Below are 21,410 nucleotides of genomic sequence, written 5' to 3' on the forward strand. Positions count from 1 at the left end.
GAGACGGCGAAGAGTGTTTCCAACCGCAATGGGTCTGATTCCCCCATCCCTCTTCTTCAAAGCACATAGTGAGGCTATAAAATATATATATATATATATATATATATATATATATATATATATATATATATATATATATATATATATATATATATATATATATATATATATATATGTATATATATATATATATATATATATATATATATATATATATATATATATATATATATATATATATATATATATATATATATATTATATATTATATGTGTGTGTGTGTGTATCATAAGAGTGTTATCTTAATATTCAAGACAGCCCGAGTGAAAGGTAATAGATTTCCAAGAACCTTCGTAATCCCATATTCTCATTCCTAAAGAATAGTTAAAGCAATGATCTAGTGTGTCTGATGTAGCAGAGAAACACCAGAATCGCTGTCACTTCAAGTATACGTTGAGAGCGGTGATATCGCATTCAGGGAGAATGTTCCAGTACAACTACTGATGCACATTTCCAGTTTTCTCAAACCTGTCAAGAGCGACATCAAGTGTATGAAATATTGCAAGGAGAAATTTGCTTACAGTGCTTATTTTATTTCATTTACGACTGAATATTATTTATAATGTTCTTTATTAACCACGTTATTTACTACACCTTATCGGCATTTACATGCCATGTCAGTTGCACTTTGTCTTACACTGCAGTATATCGTATTATCCCTAAACACCGTGACATCTGCGCGACCTTGAAAAAATGAAAATACGAGTCAACTTAGCGTTTAATTCTAGGATAAGCAAAAGACTACATCTCTGTGGACAGATTAAAACATATCTTTACAGTCATATTTTAGCAAAAATATAACTATTAGAATGGATACACAGCGGTGTATCCAATTTTTGAGCAAAAATATATACACACTGTGCTGCTACCCTATTCAATATCATAGTTACATGGTGGGAACAAAGGCTAAATGTATATCCTTGTCATAATGTATCACACAGAATGGGGCTCATGCTACTGTTAACATCCGTTAGCCTGAGCTGGGACATTTTTGTAAGTCAATGAAGATCTCTCCAAGTATTCCATTAAGGGACCATCAACTTAAAAGAAAACTCAGAGATCTATTATGTGATGAGTAAGGAATTGTACAAGACTGAAGTAACTTCACACAAGTGAAAATGGTGGGTTAATTACCGTATAATTCCTCCCTCATATTATTCCACCCGGTAAATGAGCATTTTATGGACCGTGTAAGAGACAGCATTCACTGGAAAGTTTCTTAAAGCCCTTTCTGTGTGTGTGTGTGTGTGTGTGTGTGTGTGTGTGTGTGTGTGTGTGTGTGTGTGTGTGTGTGTGTGTGTGTGTGTGTGTGTGCGAGCGCGCGTATATGAATGCATGCATGCGTGGTTTTTAATCAAGACATTCTCTAAGTGTGTCTGAAGAAGGAGCATGAGACGTAATGAAACATGGCGAGGGAGATTTATAAAATAGAAAATTGTATAAACGGATAAGTTCTTCTAGAAGGGGAGGATAGAGGCAGGTAATTTTTTTTTTATACAAATCAGTTTTACAGGCTAAGAGCTGTTATCATACCTCAGCTCATATCAGGGGTGTCCCATAGCTCGGTTGCTAGCGCACTCACCTCACACACTGATGTCCGGGTGTTGATCCCCGGTACGGGTGGAAACATTAGGACGTGTTTCCTTAAGGCATGTTTACCTGTCAATAAAACAGGTCCCTGGGTATTAGTCGACTGGTGTGGGTCGCATCCTGGGGACAAAATTGATCTGATTTGCCCTAAATGTGATTGAGGTGTATAAATGGAAAACGGGAATAAATAAATGAGATGTAAATAGCGTGCTAAAAATATCTACCCAAGACAGGACTTGCAGCAATGGTTTTAAGTTGCAAAAAAATCAGATTCTGGAAGGATGTAGGAAAGCACTGGTTTGGTAATTGAGTTGTGGATGAGTGGAACAAACTCCCGAGTACCGTCATAGAAGCTAAAACGTTATGTAGTTTCAAAAATAGGTTAGATAAATACATGAGTGGGTGTGAGTGGGTGTAATTTGGACCTTACTAGCTTGTGCTACTAGGTCAGATGCCATACTCCTGCCTTAAGTGAATGTGACCTGACCTGACTAGGTTGGGGCATTGGCTTGGGCTGGTGGGGGACTTGGACCTGCCTCGCATGGGCCAGTAGGCCTGCTGCAGTGTTCCTTCGTATGTTCTTAACAAGGGGCTTTTTATATAGTATTATGCCGTTGATGTCACGTACGTCTGTATACCGTGTAATAAAAATTATTATTGTTATGAAGCCTAGCTGTACCTAAGGTATACTACCACACCCGAGGATGCGGCCCACACCAGTCAACCAGCACTCAGGTACCTACTTTCTTCTAGGTAAACGTGGGCAGTAGGTCTAAGGAAACATCCCCAATATTTCTACCTATGCCTGGGATTGAACTACTGACACTCAGTATGTGAGTCGAGTGCTTTGCCAATCGAGCCGCGGGTATTGCAGGAAGGTTATGGTAGATGGAAGGAGTGTGTGCGGGGGTTGAATAAAAATGGAATATACTGTGTTGACGGAGGTGGTGAAGGACAGAGGAAGAAGGTTTGGGGGTGAGGAGAGGGGGGGGGGTTGAATGAGAGGGTGTCTGGAGGTGGGGTGGAAGTGTCGTGACCCCACCTCAACGTGGCTGGCATGACGGAAGACGAGGTCTGGGGTGAGCTGCAGGTTACCCACCACACCACCCCTGCAGCCACCACAGTTACCACTGCCACTACCACCACTACTAGCATCGTCATATCACACCATAGCCATCTCTACCCCATGCTACCGCTATCATCACCGCCTCTACTTCTATCATCATTATCACCACTGCGTCTACCTCCATCACCATTATTACCACCGCCTCTACCTCCATCACCATTATTAACACCGCCTCTACCTCCATCACCATCATTAACACCGCCTCTACCTCCATCACCATTATTAACACCGCCTCTACCTCCATCACAATTATCACCACCGCCTCTACTTTCATCACCACTATCACTACAGTCACCTGTAAGTCATCGGTAGGACATAACGACCTAGGGTTGAAATCCTGAACGGGCCCAAGCGACCAGACAGTGAATAGGCACCTAGGAATTAGCAGATGTTGTGGTTTGCATCTTAGGAAAGGAATCCCAATAGAAACAAGAAATAAAATTAGGCTTTTGGCCTTCGTTTGGTGAGTTTTTTTTTTTTTTACAATCTTTGCGATTTCTCGAGTGATTCTAACACTAAATATATTTTGAACCGTTGACCGCCTATATCCGTCAAATAGCTTTGTATTAAAACACCAGGAAACTAAACATTATAATTTCTACCATATTTTTCCTCCCACTGTTAGCCAGAATTCTCACGATTCTGCATTACCTTGCAATTGTGGAAGGTTTAAGCGGCTTTGCTTAACAAATAGACTCATTCCCTTTCTTTCTCCTCTTCATTATTATTGCCTAAATAAGAGGGAGGGGGGGTACTTCCCATTTTTTGTTAGAATTTTATTGGTTTGTCTCCCTATGACTTGCAGTTTGTTGTTTGAACTATAATTAATGGGCTGATACTGTTGACACAACTATTTGCACTTCTGACGCAGCTGCGATAATGCTGACGCAACTGCTGATTCCTACATAGTGACTTATGGCCTCTGACTTGGACTGACTTTTGGATATGTCTTGGCCTGCTGCTGTACATGGGCTTAACCCGCTGCCGCTGACGACTCCGCTGTATGATTTATTGTCTCTGGCTTGGTTTGAATTCTGGATATGGTTTGGACTATGCCTATTTTTTTTCTTTCCTCGCATCGTAGTTGTGTTCTTTGTAATGTGATGGTTGCGGTAGTCGCAGTGGGTTAGTGATTATTTTTATTTGTTCGTGCCAGAGGTTTTATGTTTTCGCTACATTTTATTCTTCCACTGTCATTACAGTTCTCCCAATCCCACTCACCACAACCCTCTAATAATCGCCATAACCCTTCCACTACTACTACAAAACTTCTCATCCCACTGACACCACAATCCTTTCCCTTCCACATTCACCACAACCTGCCCTCCCTCTTACCTACCACAACCACACAGTTATGCCTCCAGGTGAAGTTCAGCTTGTCAGTCTTGAGTGTTGTTTTGTTGGCTGCCTCGTTCATCACACCACCTCCAGCCACCAGCCACACCCCAACTCTTCCCTCCTGGGTCCAATTTTTTTTTCCCTCCGTGTGTTCGGGAGTGGTCGCATTTGTTGTTCGGTCAAGGTGTTCAAATTTGGCCTCCCTGGGTGGAGTAGTTGCATGTGTTTCTTGCTAACTGATCGATATCGATGGGCGTCAGCTACGCTTAATTCTTCTGATGCGTTCTGGTGTTTTTCTAAATGTGAATTCTTTGGTAAAAAAATACTTTGGTGTGTTAGGTGGTGATTTAGGAAAAGGGGTTTGCATATAGATGATGGTGGAAAGGGGGTATTAGGAGGAGTTTGAGTTTCTTAAGTGGTTTGGAAGGCATGCTTCGTTACCCAGGTAATTGTAACATGTCTATTTAAAAATAAATAATTAGTGTGGGTGTGTAAAGTTGCAACTTTTGCAGACGTCTATGAAACTTAAAATTTACTACTGTTCGCCTATAAATCTAACAGAATCTGGTGTGTACACCAGCATACCCTCAAAGGACGTAGCATGTACACAGGTCCCCACAGAACCGTGTGTGTTCGCTAATCTACCTCCACAGAACTTCGTGTGTTCACTAATCTACCTCCACAGAACCTTGCGTGTTCACTAATCTACCTCCACAGAACCTTGCGTGTTCACTAATCTACCTCCACAGAACCTTGCGTGTTCACTAATCTACCTCCACAGAACCTTGCGTGTTCACTAATCTACCTCCACAGAACCTTGCGTGTTCACTAATCTACCTCAACAGAACCTTGCGTGTTCACTAATCTACCTCCACAGAACCTTGCATGTTCACTAATCTACCTCCACAGAACCTTGCATGTTCACTAATCTACCTCCACAGAACCTTGCGTGTTCACTAATCTACCTCCACAGAACCTTGCGTGTTCACTAATCTACCTCCACAGAGCCTTGTGTGTTCACTCATCTAGTCCCACAGAACCCTGTTTGCTTATTAATATACCCCCCAACAGAACCTTGTGTACACAAATATATGGAACCCAAATGGAGTCTCTTCATAGTCCAATACATTAATAAGTTTGAGAAAGCTGGGACATTAACCAGTCGTTTAGTTCTGGAGTTCAGCCACGAGACATGAACAAGTATAAGAGAATTTAACATCCCGAAAATGAATGGAAAACTTAGGGAAAAAAATCAATCACAAACTATACTTGGCAGAGTAGACAGATAAATTAATACTAAAACTAAAACGTGCCAAAACTAACCTAGACGATGGGACACAAATTGAAATACTGTAGAAAGGAAATAACTATTTTCAGTACAAAGGATTGTGTTACACCAGTACCGACAGTCTGTGGAAAAGGACACTTGGGTACAGATCATATTTGTTAAATGTATTGCACTGTACCTAAGCGTGTTTTTTCATAGTTTTTTTTTCAGAGTAAGGGTAGTAGAGTAAATGTTTTCAAAAAGTAGAGAAATTTACATAGTGGATAATATGAAAATTCTCTGGTAGTCAGGAAAAACGTACATTAATCGATCAGTAACACAGGCGTGATCAGTGTGCCAAAGTTCATTCTGGGTAAGCGTTAGTGCTTGCGCACACACACACACACACACACACACACACACACACACACACACACACACACACACACACACACACACACACACACACACACACACACACACACACAGTTTATAATAAAGCAACAGAAGTAAGACACAGTTCCTCACGAGAGATTAGTGCAGAATCTAGAGGATCAGGCGCAATTCTCAGGGAAGGGCAAAGAAGACCGCAGACAGAGAATGGTAGTCAGGAAAAACGTACATTAATCGATCAGTAACACAGGCGTGATCAGTGTGCCAAACGTTCATTCTGGGTAAGTGTTGGTGCTTTGCGCGCGCGCCTACGAAGGAAGGTTAAGGGAAATCGGCCTGATGACACACACATGATAACGACATACAAAATACTTCGTGGAATAGACAAGGTAGACAGAGACAGGATGTTCCAGATAGGGAACACAGAAACAAGGGGTCACACTTGGAAGTTAAAGACTCAGATGAGTCAAAGGGATGTTAGGAAATATTTCTTAAGTCATAGAGTAGTCAGGAAGTGGAATAGTCTAGCAAGTGAGGTAGTGGTGGAAGGAACCATACATAGTTTTAAGATGAGGTATGATAAAGCTCATGGAGCAGGGAGAGAGAGGACCTAGTAGCGTTCATTGAAGAGGCTGTTTCAGTAGCTGAGTCTCGACACACACACACACACACACACACACGGAAGCTCACAAGGAACGACCAGGATGTGAAGAGCTCAGCTCAAGATTCAGGGAGGTATTTACAGTGGAGACGGAAAGGCTCCCAGCAAACAGAGGTGGTAGGGTGTACACAACCGAGGAGGAGGTGAAGAAGCTGCTAGGGATATCTCAAAGGCGGTGGGCCTAGATAATATCTCTCCTTGGGTCATGAGGGAGGGAGCAGAGGTACTGTGTGTACCACTAATAACAATCTTCAATAAATCTTTCGAAACAGGACAACTGCCTGAGGTGTGGAAGTGTCGTTCAACGTGTGTCCGGTCAGAGTGGGTGCACGTCTCGAGTAGGGTTCCACAAGGGTTAGCCCTAAGTCCGGTGCTGTTTTTTTTGTTTATGTGAATAACATGAATGGAGGAATAGTCAGAGGTGTCCCTGTTTGCAGACGATGTGAAGCTAATGAGGAGAATACAAGCAGACGAGGATCAAGTAAGCCTACAAAAGGATCTGGAAAGGCTGCAAGCCTGGTCTTACAAATGGCTTGTGGAATTTAACTCCAGCAAGTGCAAAGTTATGAAGCTTGGGGAAGGACAAAGAAGACCGCAGACAGAGTACAGTGTAGGAGGTCAGAGGCTGCAAAAGTCACTCAAGGAAAAGGATCTTGTGGTGAACATATCGAACACATCTCCTGAGGCACACATCAACCAAATAATTACTGCAGCATATGGGTGCCTGGCTAACCTGAGAATAGAATTTCGACGTTAAAGTAAGGAGTCATTCACGACACTGTACACCGTGTATGTCAGATCCATATTGGAATAAGCAGCACAAGTAAAAAACCCACACCTGGTCAAATACATCGAGAAATTAGAGAAAGTACAAAGGTTCGTGACAAGACTAGTCCCGGAGCTAAGGGTTACATCCTACTAGGAAAGGTTGATGGAACTCAACCTGACAACACTGGAAGACAGGAGGTATAGGGGAGACATGATAACATATAAAATACTACGAGGAATTGACAGAGTGGATAAGGACAATGTTTCAGAGTTGAGACACAGCAACAAGGGGTCACAAATGGAAGTTGAAAACTCAGAAGAGCCACAGGGAAGTTAGTATTTCTTCAGCCATAGAGTTGTCAGGAAGTGGGCTAGTCTGGAGAGTGATGTAGTGAAGGCAGGATCCATACATAGCTTTAAGAAGAGGTATGACAAAACTCATGGAACATGGAGAGAGTGGACCTAGTAGCGACCAGTGAAGAGGTGGGTTCAGGAGCTATGAATCGACCCCTGCAACCACAATTGAGTACACAGACACTTCTAACAAATTCCCCCAACACACTCACGCCTCTAACCCCCCCTACACACACACACCTCTAACAACCCCCCCCCACACGCGCAAACGTGTGACCTGCAGGTTAATTACATCAGGAATCTGCAGGTTTGTTTCACCTCGCACATTAACCTTTCTGTAGGGAGCAATGTCTCAGTGCGGAAGATGGCAATAGCCCCTCGGAAAATTAACACATGACAAAAATAAATGATGAAGGACAGCTTTCGGGCATTTTTTGAATGTTCTTCCTGAGGAAAATAAATCAGAGATGTATTTTGGAACCAGTGATGTATTGAGCATCAGATACATCTCAGAATTAAAAATTAAAATAACAGGTTACTCGGAGGGAAAGGAAGGGGGAAATCATTTTAAAATATTGTGTCACTGTGGAGAGTCCTGGAGTGTGTAATTATTTACAGTATTTGTTATTGTTTGTAGCTACAGAGCCATGATCGTGGCGTAAGTGAATGTGACCTGACCTGACTAGGTTAAGACATTGGCTTAAGCCAGTGGGAGAATTGGACCTACCTCGAATGGGCCAGTAGGCCTGTTGCAATGTTCCTTATTTCTTATGTTCTAATTACTCTGTTCATCTGTATGTGTGCTAGTTACCAATTGTCATAGGCGTTTATCGATAGACACTTGGCCTATTGTTAGTAGTGTGCATGTGGATGAAGCTGCTGCTGCTGCTGCTGCTGCAGCTACTAGTTACTTTCTCACGACACTGTGCGTTATGGGGCGAGGAACCCCTGACCTCTTGCTTCTGTCTCTCCACCTTGACAACCCTCACTTGAACTCACCCTCACCCACCCCGCCCCTCTCACAACCCTCACTCACCCCTGTGCCCTCGCTCCTCCCCCCTCTCTCACTCCTCCCACCACCCTCACTCCTACAACCCTCACTCCTTCCAACACCCCCACTCCACTCAGTGCCCTTACTCCTCCCAGTGCCCTCACTCCTCCCACTGCCCTTACTCCTCCCACCACGCTCACCCAACATGGAGTCTATCTGCAAAGTGTTCCGCGGCCCGGTCCTAGACCAGGCCTCCCGGTGGATACCCTGATCAATCAGGCTGTTGGTGCTTGCTGTACATCCGGAAAGTTGTCCTTCTACAACTTTCCGGATGTAGATAATGATGTAGAAAATATAGCAAAAAATGTTGTAGCAGAAACAATCCCTGGAGGTAGCGCAGATGAAAGGTCACACACGCACATGAGCTACTAAATCTCTGCGATAAACACACCCTAAGTCAGCAAATAGTGGAGCCAACAAGACTGGCAAACATACTTGACCTTATCTTTACAAATAATGAGGATCTGGTAAGAAACATAATATCAAAAACGACTAATTCCGATCACAATCTAATCGAACTTCAGACTTACATGCACAAGGGTCCTGATCAGCAAAATGCATGTACCTGTGAAGGTGTCTTCACAAAATATATCAACAACAAGAATATCAACTGGGACCAGGTGAACTATGTCTTAAATGAAACAAGTTGGGAATATATCTTAAATAACATGGATCCAAACCAGTGCCTTGAAAGGATCAACTTCCTGGCAGCTGAAGTATGTTCAAAGCATATTCCCCAAAGAAAGAAGAGAAGAAGTAAACTGGTGAGAGAAAGACGCTCCCTCTACAGAAGACGACGAAGAATCACTGAGCTCCTCAAGAACGCTAGACTATCTGATACACGGAAGGAAGCACTGACCAGGGAACTGGAAAGTATCGAACTTAAGGTAAAGGACCCAGGAGAGACAGGAGCTGCTAAAAGCGATTAGCGAAATTGAAAGAAATTCGAAATATTTCTTTTCTTATGCCAAAAACGTGGCAAATACCACATCTAGTAACGGGCTCTTGCTCAGGCAAGATGGGACTCACACAGATGACAACAAAGAAATAAAAGATACTGAAATCCCAGTATGACTCTGTGTTTAGCGAACAACTAACCAGTCTAAAGACTGAAGATCGATATGATTTTTTCGTGAATGAACCTCAAAACTCGATCAACATATTCCAGATTTCCGACATTACCTTAACTCCGGTTGACACTGAGAAAGCCATTGACAACATGCCCATGCACTCAACCCCAGGCCCAGACTCGTGGAACTCTGTGTTCGTTAAGAACTGCAAAAAACCCTTTTGGCGTGTCCTAAGTATACCACAGAGAAGGAGCTTAGACATGGGTGAAATTCCAGTCACTAAAAACAACGGATATAGCCCCACTCCATAAAGGTGGCAGCTTAGAACTATAGACCAATAGCTCTAACGTCCCACATAAAAAAAAATCTGAAAGATTGCTAAGAAGCGCGAGTGCAAACCACTTGGATTCCCAAACTCTGCACAATCCATGGCAACATGGGTTCAGAGCAGATCGCTCCTGCCTCTCGCAACTACTGGATCACTATTATATGACTGGATACACTGGAACAAAAAACAGAATACACAGACTTTGCAAAAGCCTTTGACAAGTGCGATCATGGCGTAATAGCGCACAAAATACGTGCCAAGGAATAACTGGCAAAGTGGGGAGAAGGATCTTTAACTTCCTAACCAATCGAACACAAAGAGTAATGGTAAAGAGTTAAATCGAAAGCTGCGTTAGTGAAAAGCTCTGTTCTACAAGGCTCAGTACTCGCCCCCCTCCTGCAACTCATCCTCATATCTGACATAGACAGAGATGTAATCCACAGCACAGTGTCATCCTTTTCAGACGATCTAGTATCTGCACGAGGCTGTCATCTATAGAGGACACGGTTAGCTTCCAGGAAGACATAAACCAAGTTTTCCAGTGGGCAACGGAAAGCAATATAATGATCAATGAAGACAAATTCCAACTACTCCGTTATGGAAAACTGGAGGAGATAATTAGAACAGAGTATACTACAAACTCTGATCATACAGCAGAGCGAGAAAATAATGTCAGGGACCTGGGTATATGTTAGGTATATGGATAGGGCATTCTGCTTGAAGGACAGGAGTAGGAGACAGAGAGTTTGCTTTCCTGGGGCTGGGATGGAGGATATTGTTAGCCATCTGGATGACATCATGAGAGGTAATGGGAGCAATCCTATTATCTGTCTCAGTGCTGGAGGCAACGATGTTGGCAGACGTAGGAGTGAGGACCTGATTAGCAGGTATAGGTCAGCAATAGAAATAATTAGAAGTAAGGGTGGGAACCCTCTCATATGTGGTATTTTGCCAAGGAGGGGAGTTGGAAATGAATGGTTGTCCAGGGCAATTGGTGTCAATTGCTGGCTGGACAAATACTGTAAGGAAAATGCGGTAACATTCATCGACAACTGGGACCTCTTCTATGGCAGAAATGACATGTATGCCAGGGATGGGGTTCACTTATCTAGGTGTGGGGTGGGAGCACTGGCAACTGCAGTGGAGGGAGCAGTTAGGACTTTAAACTAGGAATAGTTAGTGGTATGGGTTTTGGCAGGAAAACAGTGAAGTCCCAGTGTAGTAATATTACGAGTTCTAGGGGAACTAGTAATAATAAGAACGAGATAGATATTGAAAAGCCAGGGACCTTGGGTGATAAGGACAGTAATAGGTTTAGTAGCAAAATAGAAATGAGCAGGAAGGGTAAAGAGAAAGGAGAGTCTTTCAATGTTTATTATGTTAATTGCCGTAGTGCTAGGAATAAGATGGACGAGTTGAGATTAGTTGCTAGTGTAGGTAACATTGATGTATTTGCCTTAACTGAGACGTGGTTTAAATTCACAAAGTCGGGACATGCCTGCGGAATGTCGTATTCAGGGTTTTAAATTGTTCCAAGAAGATAGAAGTATCGGGAAGGGGGGTGGGGTGGCATTGTATGTCCGAGATCGCTTGAACTGTTGCATAAAAATGGGTATTAAGTCTGAAGTAACACATACAGAGTCTGTTTGGATAGAATTTTCAGAGGGGCATGAAAAACTGATTTTAGGAGTGATATACCGTCCCCCAAACTTAGATAGGGACCAAGGGAAACTACTATGGGAGGAAATTGTTAAGGCCACAAGGCACGATAATGTAGTAATTCTAGGAGACTTTAACTTTAGTCATGTTGATTGGAATTTCTTGACTGGGAATTTAGAATCATACGACTTCTTAGAAGTATTTCAGGATTGTTTTTTGAAGCAGTTTGTGACAGAACCTACAAGGGGAAATAACCTACTTGACTTAGTTATGGCAAACAATGAATCCCTTGTTAATAATTTAGAAATTTCAGAGGAACTGGGTGCTAGCGACCACAAATCAATTACATTTAGCATTGAATGGAAGTACGATAGTAGCGATAACTCAGTAACAGTCCCAGATTTTCGCTTAGCAGATTACGATGGGCTTAGAGAACACTTATCATCTTTTGACTGGGGTAACGAAGTGAGATATCAATATGACAGTTTTCTGAACACTATACATGCTGCTCAAAGAGTGTTTATCCCATATAAAGAAATTTGATCAAATAGAAATGAACCAAAATGGATGAATAATAGGCTCAAATATCTACTAGGGCATAAGAAAGGAATTTATAGGCGTATCAAAAGAGGCGAGGGTCATCTTATGAATCAGTATATTGACATTAAGAGGGACATTAAAAAGGGGGTAAGAAAAGCTAAAAGGGACTATGAAATTAAAGTTGCTAGGGATTCTAAAACTAACCCAAAAAGTTTTTTCCAGGTCTATAGAACAAAAGTTAGAGATAAGATAGGTCCCCTTAAAAATAACTATGGGCACCTTACTGACAAAGAGAATGAAATGTGCTCGATTTTTAATAATTATTTTCTCTCAGTTTTTACACAGGAAGACACTAACAATATTCCAGTAATTAATTTTTATAGTGGGCTAGAAAAAGATAAATTATGTAACATCACAGTCACTAGTGAAATGGTTGTGAAGCAGATAGACAGACTGAAGCTTCTTCAGTCGAGTACAGAAAAGTTGATAGAAGCAGAAGATACTTGAAGACGATGTAATCAGTCCATCACCCTTAAAGTTTTGAGGTGGTCAGTCCCTCAGTCTGGAGAAGAGCATTGTTCCATAGTATGAAACAATATGGAGATGAAGTGACAGGATGGAGCCTTATATAGCGCCAAGAGGTGAGACGTAGGTCACTAGAAAAGGTAAGAGCTCAGATGTTGGGAGGTCAGGTCCCTCTCAAATCCAGCCGTTCTCACTAGTGGAGGTTGTCGAAGTTGATTGCAGGTCTGTACCAAGATACCCTTGTGTTGCAGTGTCTGACAGATTGAACATTAAAATGGTATAAAATACCGACAGGTTGTTAGGTAAGACACATATGCAACAGTTAGGTATCTTTATTTCGAAACGTTTCGCCTACACAGTAGGCTTCTTCAGTCGAGTACAGAAAAGTTGATAGAAGCAGAAGATACTTGAAGACGATGTAATCAGTCCATCACCCTTAAAGTTTTGAGGTGGTCAGTCCCTCAGTCTGGAGAAGAGCATTGTTCCATAGTATGAAACAATACCATTTTAATGTTCAATCTGTCAGACACTGCAACACAAGGGTATCTTGGTACAAACCTGCAATCAACTTCGACAACCTCCACTAGTAAGAACGGCTGGATTTGAGAGGGACCTGACCTCCCAACATCTGAGCTCTTACCTCTCCTAGTGACCTACGTCTCACCTCTTGGCGCTATATAAGGCTCCATCCTGTCACTTCATCTCCATAATGTTTCATACTATGGAACAATGCTCTTCTCCAGACTGAGGGACTGACCACCTCAAAACTTTAAGGGTGATGGACTGATTACATCGTCTTCAAGTATCTTCTGCTTCTATCAACTTTTCTGTACTCGACTGAAGAAGCCTACTGTGTAGGCGAAACGTTTCGAAATAAAGATACCTAACTGTTGCATATGTGTCTTACCTAACAACCTGTCGGTATTTTATACCATTTTAATGTTCAATCTGTCAGACACTGCAACACAAGGGTATCTTGGTACAGACCTGCAATCAACTTCGACAACCTCCACTAGTGAGAACGGCTGGATTTGAGAGGGACCTGACCTCCCAACATCTGAACTCTTACCTCTTCTAGTGACCTACGTCTCACCTCTTGGCGCTATATAAGGCTCCATCCTGTCACTTCATCTCCATATTGTTTCATACTATGGAACAATGCTCTTCTCCAGACTGAGGGACTGACCACCTCAAAACTTTAAGGGTGATGGACTGATTACATCGTCTTCAAGTATCTTCTGCTTCTATCAACTTTTCTGTACTCGACTGAAGAAGCCTACTGTGTAGGCGAAACGTTTCGAAATAAAGATACCTAACTGTTGCATATGTGTCTTACCTAACAACCTGTCGGTATTTTATACCATTTTAATGTTCAGGGAGTGAAGAGGGAGGGAAGGAAGGAAAGGGCTGGATGAAGGTAGGCAGTTCAGTAGATAGGAAGCAAAGTAGCAACATAGGGAGGGACGGAAGAAAAGGAGGCATGCCAACTAATCAGTAAAGGAGGAAGAAATAAAGGAAGATACGTAGATGGGATATAAAGAGGGCAGGAATGAAGGAAGAAACGGTAGCACTGTACGGAGACACATTGCTGCAAACAAAGACAAACGGGAATTTTTTTTATTTCTTTTATGATTTATGATATACAAATAGCCCTCACTTTATACGCAAAACATTAAATGAAGTTTTGGTTCGCCACGAACCATTATAAAGTCACCACTGAGGCGAGTTGTGAATTGTTGCAGCCACAAACAGTATTGTGACTTTCATGAATCAAGATTGCTGCCAGCTGGATCTCAAGTTAGTGTATAACTTCCAGCAGGTTAAGTCTACACTCGTCCTACGAGAAAGAGCTTAGACAGTTTCGAGATCCGAGGGAGCATTTAATAGTGTTGTAGAATCCAGGGAATGAGCCACCTGGAGCGTTACTGGAACTGGGCTTGTAGAGTAAATGTCGTAGTCGACAACGGCTGCATTGTCACGAAGGAGGGTAGGGTAACTGTGTTCAAACCAGGGGAGAGAGAGAGAGAGAGAGAGAGAGGGATAATAGAGAGGGGACACACACACACACACACACACACACAACACACACACACACACACATGATAAAGCTCATGGAGCAGGGAGAGAGTGACTTTATATCGACGACTGAAGAGGCGGGGCCAGGAGCAATGACTCGACCCCTGCAACCACATGTAGGTGAGTGCATATAGGTAAGTAAACACACACACACACACACACACACACTAACCTAGCCACAAAGAGACTCTGAGCCTGAATCCAGGACATGCTGGCTCAGTTTTGGGAGTTTCTTTACTCTTAGCACACCCCTGTGCACTCAGCATTAAATGGGGGGACCTGCATGTAAATAGATTACTGGGTGGTGGTCCCGAGACGCACCAGGGCTTTAACAGGATCTGAGGTAGAAAATAGTTTCTATCCTGCAAAAATTAGTGATTTGTTGTGTATTATTTGCACCAACACTACATCACCAGCATCGTACTTATTATCACCAGTATCACCACGACCTCCCTACAGTCTCACCACCTAGCACTCAACACCGCATGTTATTACTACCATCCTTCAAGAACCACCACACCTACCACAATCAGCATCTACTACCCCTTAGCATCTACCACAGCCTACTACCACCCCCTGAACATCAACCACCATCTATTACATCCCCTGAACATCAACCACCATCTATTACATCCCCTGAACATCAACCACCACTTACCACCACCCCTAAACATCAACCACAACTTACCACCTCTCCTGAACATCAACCGCCACTTACCACCTCTCCTGAACATCAACCACGATCTTACCACCCCTGAACATCAACCACCATCTTACCACCCCTGAACATCAACCACCATCTATTACCACCCCTGAACATCAACCACCATCTATTACCACCCCTGAACATCAACCACCATCTATTACCACCCCTGAACATCAACCACCATCTAGTACCACCCCTGAACATCAACCACCATCTATTACCACCCCTGAACATCAACCACCATCTATTACCACCCCTGAACATCAACCACCATCTATTACCACCCCTGAACATCAACCACCATCTAGTACCACCCCTGAACATCAACCACCATTTATTACCACCCCTGAACATCAACCACAATCTATTACCACACCTGAACATCAACCATAATCTATTACCACCCCTGAACATCAACCACAATCTATTACCACACCTGAACATCAACCACCATTTATTACCACCCCTGAACATCAACCACAATCTATTACCACACCTGAACATCAACCATAATCTATTACCACCCCTGAACATCAACCACAATATATTACCACCCCTTAACATCAACCACCACCTACTGTGACCCCTGAACATCAACCACCATCTATTACCACCCCTGAACATCAACCATCATCTATTACCACCCCTGAACATCGACCACCATTTATTACCACCCCTGAACATCAACCACACTCTATTACCACCCCTGAACATCAACCACAATATATTACCACCCTTGAACATCAACCACCACCTACTGTGACCCCTGAACATCAACCACCACTTACTACCACCCCTCAGCATCTACCACAACTTACTACCACTCAACATCAACCACCACCTTGTACCACTTCTCAGCAGCAACCACCACTTCGTCAACATCTACCACCACCTCCTACTGCCTCTTCAACATCTACCGCTACCCACCACCACCACGCAGCATCTACCACCACCTACTACCCCTTCAACAACTACCCTCCCATCCTCAACATATACCACTACCTACCAACCTCTACTACTATCTTTTACTACCCTTCAACATCTACCACCACTTCCTCTCTCCCCTCACTCTATCACCACCATCCACCACAACAATCCCAGCAGTAAAAAGCACAGCAAATCAAAACATGGTGTTGGCTCTACAGAGTATGAGCGAGACGCTGTGTCGGCTGGTGACACTCTTGCCCAGGAAAAAGGAAGTGTAAACTTTTGTAAATCAACTTACAAATGCTTCAAACCGACGAACGCTGAGTCAGCCAGGAGGGAATAGAGTTTTCCCGAAATTTACAGAGAAAATTGAATGGACAAGAGCTCCAACATTTTTATTTTATATGTATATGTATACATATATATATATATATATATATATATATATATATATATATATATATATATATATATATATATATATATATATATATATATATATATATATATATATATATATATATATATATATATATATATATATATATATAATCACACACACAGAATACCTGTAAGAAACCGAAAAATCTGAGCACCTTCATGTGCTTACACGTGTTCAGAAGAATAGATGAAGCAAGACAAGTGCTTTTATATGTCAAACACTGAAGTGACACCTCACTTAGAGAAGGTGATTTTTTACACGTTGAGGTGCTACCTCACTCAGCAAGGCAACACTTCAGAAAGTGAGGTGCTACCTTATCATGTGGGGTTCGAACACGTGGATAGGGTAAAGAAATACTCACGTAGGCTGGTAGTACGTATAATTACGGATAGTGTGTGGAGCGCCCAAACAGCCGTGACCTGCCTCCTTGCTCACTCTCGTACGACTGACCGCCCACAGTACCCATATGTGAAGGGGTGTTTGAAATACTGCTAGGTCAGCAACAATATGAATACAATCATGATTCACGCAGACGGTTGGTAGTGAGTCATCTACTGGTACACTGGTTACTGGTTACTACTACTGAGAACCTCACTCGGCGAGGCAACACTTCAGAAAGTGAGGTGCTACCTCACTCAGCAAGGCAACACTTCAGAAAGTGAGGTGCTACCTCACTCAGCGAGGCAACACTTCAGAAAGTGAGGTGCTACCTCACTCAGCAAGGCAACACTTCAGAAAGTGAGGTGCTACCTCACTCAGCAAGGCAACACTTCAGAAAGTGAGGTGCTACCTCACTCAGCAAGGCAACACTTCACAAAGTGAGGTGCTACCTTACTCAGCGAGGCAACACTTCAGAAAGTGAGGTGCTACCTCACTCAGCGAGGCAACACTTCAGAAAGTGAGATCATCACTCAGCAAGGCAACACTTCAGAAAGTGAGGTGCTACCTCACTCAGCAAGGCAACATTTCAGAAAGTGAGGTGCTACCTCACTCAGCAAGGCAACACTTCAGAAAGTGAGGTGCTACCTCACTCAGCAAGGCAACACTTCAGAAAGTGAGGTGCTACCTCACTCAGCAAGGCAACACTTCAGAAAGTGAGGTGCTACCTCACTCAGCGAGGCAACACTTCAGAAAGTGAGGTGCTACCTCACTCAGCAAGGCAACACTTCAGAAAGTGAGGTGCTACCTTACTCAGCGAGGCAACACTTCAGAAAGTGAGGTGCTACCTCACTCAGCAAGGCAACACTTCAGAAAGTGAGGTGCTACCTCACTCAGCGAGGCAACACTTCAGAAAGTGAGGTGCTACCTCACTCTCCAAGGCAACACTTCAGAAAGTGAGGTGCTACCTCACTCAGCAAGGCAACACTTCAGAAAGTGAGGTGCTACCTTACTCAGCGAGGCAACACTTCAGAAAGTGAGGTGCTACCTCACTCAGCAAGGCAACACTTCAGAAAGTGAGGTGCTACCTCACTCAGCGAGGCAACACTTCAGAAAGTGAGGTGCTACCTCACTCAGCGAGGCAACACTTCAGAAAGTGAGGTGCTACCTCACTCAGCAAGGCAACACTTCAGAAAGTGAGGTGCTACCTCACTCAGCGAGGCAACACTTCAGAAAGTGAGGTGCTACCTCACTCAGCAAGGCAACACTTCAGAAAGTGAGGTGCTACCTCACTCAGCGAGGCAACACTTCAGAAAGTGAGGTGCTACCTCACTCAGCAAGGCAACACTTCAGAAAGTGAGGTGCTACCTCACTCAGCGAGGCAACACTTCAGAAAGTGAGGTGCTACCTCACTCAGCGAGGCAACACTTCAGAAAGTGAGGTGCTACCTTACTCAGCGAGGCAACACTTCAGAAAGTGAGGTGCTACCTCACTCAGCGAGGCAACACTTCAGAAAGTGAGGTGCTACCTCACTGTATGAGACCTTCTGCTTCACAATTTCAATCATAAATAATAGTAAATCAATTAACTGCATATAAGTCAAACTTCAAAATATTTTCAAATTATATCGAACCAAACATATAGATAATTCATATAAAAATGTCAAGCCATATAATAAAAACAAACTAAGAATGGAGGAGCACTGCAATAAGCTCACCGGCAAACTCCATGAATGTGACTCCAAAATCAAACCTCCCACACTCGTACATTTGTCCAAGATGTGTATTAAATTAAAGACAAATTGTTCTTTTCACAAAAATATTTTCTGTGAAAATATATTACTTTTATGATAATGAACAATACTCTGGACTATAAAACTGTAAAGTTTAGAGATATCAGAACTCAAATTTAATAAATGTTGTGCATAATGATTAGTAAGTGATGTTTCTACACTATTCCGCAGAACTGTAGAAATACAAAGAATGTAATTCCTTGGTATTAATAAAATCTACACAATGTAGTTATTGCATATTTATATTTAACTTTTTTTCCCAAGAGACTTAGCAGATTTCTGTGCTTTCAGTAAAGAACAAAAGTAATTAGTAACAAAGACAAGATAGGGAAACTGTGCAATTACCTTATAATGAAAGCCTCTCTCATCTCCCACAACCTCTTGAATACTTCAGTGTAAAAATTTTCTTTAAACTTAACTATACTGTAAAACAAAATTAATTAAAAATTCTCCCAAGGAAACTTTGGATTTGGCATTCCTTATTCCTTGTGATGACTTTTATTTAGGACAAACTGGTAATCCCTTGAGACCAGTTAACATAAATATGCAATAACTGCTGGACAAGAATCCAGTACTTTGTTTACTTATGTGAGAGATGCAGGGAATTGTGTAGACTGGAGTAATACAAAAAAATTACTTCCCTGTCATTCTGCAAATCATCGAAAAATTGTGGAATCATCACATATGAAGCATGATGCACAACATATTTCAAATATTAGTTCTGGTATCTCTAAACTTAACATTTATAGTGCAGAATATTGTTAAGTATTTTAAAAGTGAAATTATTAAAAAAAATAGTGTGTGTTCTTTGTAAAAGACACAGTTTGTCTTTAATTTTATACGTATTATGTATGCATGTTTGTGTGAGGCTTGATCCTGGAGTCATATTCATGGAGTGGGCTGGTAAGCCTACTGCAGTGCTCCTCCATTCTTATGTTTTTTTTTTTTTGAGTTGATGACCAGAAATGTTTAATATGAATTGCCTATACACCTTTTTTCTTATTGGTTCAATATAAAAGGTAAGATCCATACGTAGCTTTAAGATAAGGCTATCGATGCCAGGAAAGTGTGAATCAGTAGTGGCCAACGAAGAGGTGGAGGCCCCCACACACACATGTATACACACACGCACACGCGCACTAACGAGCTTGGACTCGACCCCTGCAACCTCAACTAGGTGACTAGTTGAGTACACACAAGGGGGTTACCAGAGAGCAGGACGGAGAACCAGGGGGTTGGTGGATGAGCCTGTGAAGGAAGATTGGGTGGCAGAGCTCATGAAAAAGGAAGAAGAGGGGAAGGAAGCTAGAAGATCTTAGCAAGAAAATGGAGGAGAGGTTCGCTAAAGAAAGAAACGGGAGCTACAAGCCACAGCAGCAGAAGCTTGGAAGAGGACCTAAAAAATCTGAAGCAGTCTAAAGGATTAAAGAGGTATGGGCATGACATCAGGATCTACATCAGTCACAAACGAGGGGACTGTAGGGAGCACCGTACGTGGAGGCCCTGTCAAACCACTTTGGAGCCCATTAAAAGACGAGGAGCACACCACGAGCAAATGAGGGGACTGAAGAAAATGAAAGAGCTAAGCTATATGCAGAGTAGACCATAGCAGTGCCCAGGAAAAGCTGAGAAGAAAAAATGACAGACCACTGAGCACAGAAACAGCAGACAGAGAAGAGATTGAAGGAAAGAATGCTGTAATTAAGGCAACTAATTCGACTCAGGGGATGCAAAGGGAAATGCAGTGGAAGGATAAAAGAGAGAGGTCAGTTTTTACTTATGGGTTCCAGGAAGCTGAAAGAAGAACTTACGAAGCAAAAAGACAGGGGTAGAAAAAAATCGACTGAATCATGAAAGCGGTAAGAGAGGGCAACATGACCCGGTTGTTATGACTTTGATGTCGTAACTTAAATAAAATGTACCTGGCTCCTAAAGGTTGCTCACACTGCTGTCTAGGGGTTATAAAAAAAAACACAGCAAACCTTGGGCCAGCATGTACTCACATATTAAACAATATTAATTATTATTAGGAAGGAAGGACAAAAACTCACCTATCTAAAAATATATCTATATTAATAGTAGCTTATATACAACTTATAACTACTACAAAAATCCACCACACTCTAGTTCACATTAGCTCACTAGCACACTGCTACTAATGAGTTAAACAAAATAAATAAACATCTATGAACAGGGAGGCTCCATGACACCTCCCCTCCCTTTCTGCAGGCTACATAGTCTATAGTGGAAACGTTAAATACTCTCCAAAACACAGGCCCTGCATACTAGGGTTTTACAAATAAGCGTGAGAGCACTTAAACACAAACACCTGTGGTATACACTAAAAAAAATTAACAAA

The sequence above is a fragment of the Cherax quadricarinatus genome, chromosome 16 (assembly GCF_038502225.1).
Source record: "Cherax quadricarinatus isolate ZL_2023a chromosome 16, ASM3850222v1, whole genome shotgun sequence".
NCBI classification, from domain to species: Eukaryota; Metazoa; Arthropoda; class Malacostraca; order Decapoda; family Parastacidae; genus Cherax; species Cherax quadricarinatus.